We start from the raw sequence: 5,725 nt of genomic DNA on the forward strand, positions 1-5,725 counted from the left end.
TTTTTTTTAATAATTATGCTTGTTTAAAGGATACTTTAAGTTCTTATAATGTGAATGTTTTTAAAGAAATAATCTCCTTCCTACACAAAGCAGGTTTAGAAAGTAATCTTTAGTTATTAAGGATTTTTATTCATGTTTCTGTATATGTTTTGATCTGAAAATTTGTTTGTTATTTAATTGATTCTTTAAAAAAAAAAAAAAAAAATTTTAATTAAAAATGAAAAAAAAGAAAAAAAATAATAAAAAAAAAAAAAAAAAAATAAATAAAAAAAAAAAATTAAAAGAAAAGGTAAATTAAAAAAAAAATATATAAAAATTATTTAAAAAAAAAAGTTAGTTAATTGATTGATAAGAAATGGAATGCTAATTTTTTAAAAATATATATATATATATATATATATGTATTTAAAATATAATGATTTTTTTAAAAAAGAGAGAATTTAAAAAGACTTGTTTAGATTTTTAAGTATTCGTATGGTTATTTAAAAGGGAATAAGTTAAATGAATTTTTTTTTAATGTTTAAAAGTGTTTGCCTTCCTTTATATTATAACTTTTATGGGTATGTTTAAGATGTTTCTTGTTTTTATACCCGAGCGCACTTGTGCACAAGGGTATTATAACTTTGTTCACATAACGGTTGTTTGTAACAGGCAAAACGAATCGAGATAGATATAGACAAATGTATACATAAATGATCAGAATGAAAAGAGAAATCGATTAAGCGGTGACTGTCTGTCCGTCCGTCCATCCGTCCGTCCATCTGTGCACACGATAACTCGAGTAAAAATTAAGATATCTTAACGAAACTACGTACGTTACTTCTTTACGTGGTACGTGTACTTCTTTCGGGCGTAGGACGGATGGTATTGAAAATGGGCAAAATCGGACAATAACCACGCCTACCTCCCATATAACGGTAATTTTCAGAAATACAAAAACTGCGATATTTTAGTAACTACTGAAGATAACTCACTCAAAATTGATATTTATAATAAATTTTAGACGAAAAATAAGAATATTAACATTTTTTTGAAAATGGGCGTAGCCACGCCCACTTATGGTTACATGTGTATATCTTGGTAACCGCTGCATCAATTTATTCCAAACTTGGCACAGTTGTTGACCCTGGTACAGCATACCAAATGGCCGAAAATTTTTAAAATCGGACAATAACCACGCCCACATCCCATATAACGGTAATTTCGAGAAATACGAAATCCTCGATAAATCCGTAAATATTAAAGCTAATTTATTCAAAATGATGGTTGCAACAATTCTTTGCCAGGAAATACGTTTATGATAAAATTTTGGAAAATGGGCGTGGCACCGCCTACTTATGATCAGGTATATGTATCTCGCTAACCGTTCTAGCAATTTGTACCAAACTCGGTATGGTTATTGTGCTTGCCACATAAAAGTAAACCATTGAAAATTGTTGAAATCGGACTAAAATTACGGCCGCTTTTCATATAACGGTAAATTTCAGAAATGCTTGAAATTTCAATATTTTGAAATTTAAGGACGCTAGTTTACTTAAAATTTATACACGCCGGCTTATCTTGTAGCGGTAGCTTTCGGAAAGGTGGAAAACATATATTTAATACTTGCGCCGGGTATTTAATGTTCGGCTCCGCCCGAACTTAGACTTTCTTACTTGTTTCTTTTCATGATTTGTACTTTCATATGGTAATACCTGTATGTTAATCTTTTGCTTGCACTGCAACGTTTTGGAGAGTTATTTGGCAATACTACTTTTGTCTTCTGGATGGCAACCCTGTGTTACAATTTTGCATACTTGTGCTGCTTCCACATTTGATATTTCGAGGAAACGCATAATTAATTAACAAGGATTACCTGGCTTTCTAAGGACTTTTTATATAAGTTCCTTGCTATTTTTTAATGCTTATGAGCATTGTTTAGTTCAAAAAAAAAAAAAATTATTTTGTGTTTCTTTTACATTATTTATATTATTATTTTATTTCAGGTAGTGAGTAGGGCGTTCAAATAAAAATTGCATTCTGTGGCCGCCGTTGCGCTGGCAAATGGAACGAGTAAGATTTCCAAATGAAATTGAAGCCACAGCAAATAGTGCATAGCTCCAAGGCTTGGAAACAAATATAGAAGCTATACGATGCCAGAAAGACTACAGAGAATCGAAGAGCGCTAACCAGGAAACAGCGTAAAAGGGCCAATTCGTTGAGCAAGGGCGTGCTCATAGCATGGTAAGTAGCATCTGCGACAATACATTACTTTTTACTAACTTCCAATGCGTACTTATTTCAGGAAATACAATGCAAACGGTGCCAACATAAAATTAAACTGCCAAGGCATAAGCAAGAATTTTTACCTGAAACTGTGACGCCTGCCCACAGCATCAAATAAGGATATCGTTTCAATGAAACCCAATATTAACGCACAAAAAGGAGCAGCTGCAATAGCCTACCCACAGTCAAATAATAAAAGTACCAACAAAGCAAAAGCTACAAAAAAGCAAGCAAAGCCCACTGCCAAACTGTCAGCCACTAAAACAGGCATGCCCAGCGCAGGGCACTTGCTTATGGAGTTCTGCCTGCGTTTGGCATGACTGCGAAAGTACAATCAAAGACACAACAGCAAAATTAATTGTTAATGCAACCATGCAGACCCGGCTCCGGTTATCCGGGTTCACCCATTAAGGTAAAGTGTAAAGTACAATTCTATGAAGCAATTAAAACAGCATAGGGATACGGTTTAGTTATTTGTACACACATTTTGGTTGCTGTGCCGAAACGAGTGACCCGAATCGAAAAACGTTTACACACACTTGTACACAAGTCTACGCTTTATTTAAAAAAAAAAAAACGAATTATATCCGCAATAATTTTTTAATAATTTCGGTTTGAAACATGATATTTTTGCAAACTTGCGAGCTGACTTTTCATAAATCGCGGTCCATCCTATTTCGTTTAGGGGGGTTTGGGGAGCCACGCCCCAACCCCTCCGTCCACCCTTCACCCCAAAATCGTTGTACAAATAACTAAACATTCCTCCAGCATAGAATTACAAACATTTAATTGTACTAAATTGAAATGTTTATGACAAGTTGATTTACGTACATAGTTTTAGGATTTTACCTGTGAATTGAAAAGATTAATATATAATATTCCAAGGTTTTAAATAATAAAACAAATTTTGCTTAGTCAATATTTTTGTATATTTGCGTTTTCTTTTGTGCGCTGTTTCAATAATTTCTTGGTTGAGTTTTCGTATTTTAGCAAAAATTCGTGTTCTGAAAAATATTTTTTAAATTTTTATGTCACATTCAATATCAGATGCTTGGTCTATGAGTTCTTTTATAAAATTATTACTAATGAGTAGTGTCTCTCCATTAACTGCTACAAATATTGACTCAAGTTGTGACATGCACTCCATCATACTTGCGCTTGGAAGTGATAAACCACCCTCACTTAAATGGTTCGCCCATGAGAGTGACGGGTCCTCGCTAGTTTTGAAGGACGAGGTATGAATTTCATCACGTAGTCTGTGACATATATATCCGGCTACATTTTCTAGACCGTCATATTCTAGATCATCAAACTCCTTTGGTTCAATTTCTTCCAATGGAAGTTTCATGGGTCGCAATATCGTACCTGTATAAAAAGTTTCGTACCTGTGTAAGTATGTACATTATATTACAATACAAAAAATTTCAAATACCTGTAAGAAACCCTGCCGTAGAAATTACGCCCTCATTGCGCCCAAGAATGTATGTTCTGAGCCGATATTTAAATTCCTGCTGGTCAGGGTGGTCGTGCAAACCACCTTTAGCACGTATAACTCCAAAGAAGTTTTCAAGTACATCCTGGTTTAAATCATACGTCAGAATGTACTTGACACCGAATCGTCGTTGAAGGCTGGCAAGCAACAATTTTACGGCTTTATTTGACTGTATAATTCCTAAAATTAATCAGAAGCATGTGTACATATAGATTATTTAAAATATTACGCACAATTAAAACTGTTATATACCATTTTGAAACGGTAATAGCGCATTTTTTCCAACGACTCTCATATTCCCCACCAGTTCTGACATTTCGTCCAATATTTGGTTTTGAACATCGACTGCAAGACCATACCCGTGACGCCGCACCCTAGACATGTGGCACCCTGAGGTTCATCACGTCAAACCAATCATTCGTCTAAAAAGTATAAGAGATTATTACACAGATATATGATTGCTTATATTAGGTGTAGAACTTTTACCTTTTTAAACAATTGGAAGCACTCCTGCCAATTGTGCCCACTCAAGTGCCCCAAGCTTGCAGCTCTTGTGATTGCTTGCGCTATCGTATGCGAAAACAGCTTTGTGGCCGTTTTAACTTTTTGCCTATGCGGTCCAGATACGTTGAGATGGCTAGCGGTGATCTTATGTGTGATGCTTAGGTCTTTTGAGGTGCATGACATCAGCTCTAATATTATGTCCTTTTTGACTATTTTCCCATCAATGACATATCCGTGGTCAAGGAAATGGTTTCTTAATAGTTTAATTAAATGCGGAACGTCCGCGAACACAAAAATTTCTTCGTCTTCGAAGGTAAAGCTGCAAAAATATCTTGGTTTAGTATGTGTAAATAAAGAAATGAAACATTTTACTAACCACGGATTATCTTTGTGCACACCCAAGTCGTTGAACAAAGCTCTATTGCTGCCTCCGAGATCACATACAACAGCGAGAACATTGTAGCCACATTTTTTCGTCGTTCGCAAAATGCTTTGTAATATGTGATTGGTCATCCTGCAGTTGTAATCATAAAAAATTGGCTGTTTCCAGTTGGATACTAAGCCTAATGGGGAAAATTATATATAAAATTGTACATAGATTTCGTATTATGAAATGTTTTTACAAGTATGTATGTATGTACCTCTTAGCATCGCTACTTGAACATAACTGGCTGGAGCTAGCGTCGAATCAGATGAAGCATCATAGCAGTACGTCTTTCTTATTTTCATTTCATCGAAGCACAACACAGACAGCTTTTGTCTTTCAGTCATATGCGTACATGCTGCCATTAATTTGAATACTGGCTCTAACAATCCTCGGGAAACATCAATTTTTTTTGACCATGTCTGCAATGTTCTGACTCCAGGAAGCGGAAAGCCCTTCTTGTACGATTTCGCACCAGCAGCGTACAGAGTAATCGATTGGGCTATATCTTTCTCGCTCCAAAGTGGTCTTTTAACGCCATTCTTCAACTTCGCTATTTGGCCTCCCAACTTTTCTTCCATATTTTTGCAGGAATGTTCCGCTATCCGCACACGTTTTTTTGCCACATTCATGTTGTAATCGTGCTTCTTGTCCTTCAATCAATGACTTCGCTTTAGTGCCGTGACTCCACTTCGGAGCTTTTTGTTCTCTTTTCGGAGAGATGCGTTTTCTTTTTGTAACGCTTCACTAAATAGGTTATATACATCACATTAAATAATTTAAATTCAAAAATTAATGAGAATCGACTTACCATTTTGCTTGCAAATCTTCCATTTCTTGTACTGAAAAGGACCGATTTGCAAGGCTGATTTGTAACGCTGATGCATCAGCAATACTATTGGCTGCAAGAGCACAATTTTCCTCATTCTCCTCCTCAAACGCGTGCGAAAGGTTGGTATCTTTACCAGCATCCTCGACCGCTTCAACGCAAATACATTCAACTGAAATTTCTACTTAGGTAAATATCATCTTGAACAACT

At 35.3% G+C, this 5,725-nt stretch overlaps 1 long non-coding RNA gene across 1 annotated transcript; it reads left to right on the plus strand.

The window, feature by feature from the left end:
* Positions 1-1,959: 1,959 nt before the first annotated feature.
* On the plus strand, positions 1,960-2,828 carry LOC118738029. The gene is made up of 2 exons (XR_004992868.1): positions 1,960-2,223; positions 2,285-2,828. It is a non-coding gene; the product is annotated as an uncharacterized LOC118738029 (long non-coding RNA).
* The last annotated feature ends 2,897 nt before the right edge of the window (positions 2,829-5,725 follow it).

The sequence above is a fragment of the Rhagoletis pomonella genome, unplaced genomic scaffold (assembly GCF_013731165.1).
Source record: "Rhagoletis pomonella isolate Grant_MI unplaced genomic scaffold, Rhpom_1.0 Rhpom_scaffold_00004, whole genome shotgun sequence".
Taxonomy (NCBI): Eukaryota; Metazoa; Arthropoda; class Insecta; order Diptera; family Tephritidae; genus Rhagoletis; species Rhagoletis pomonella.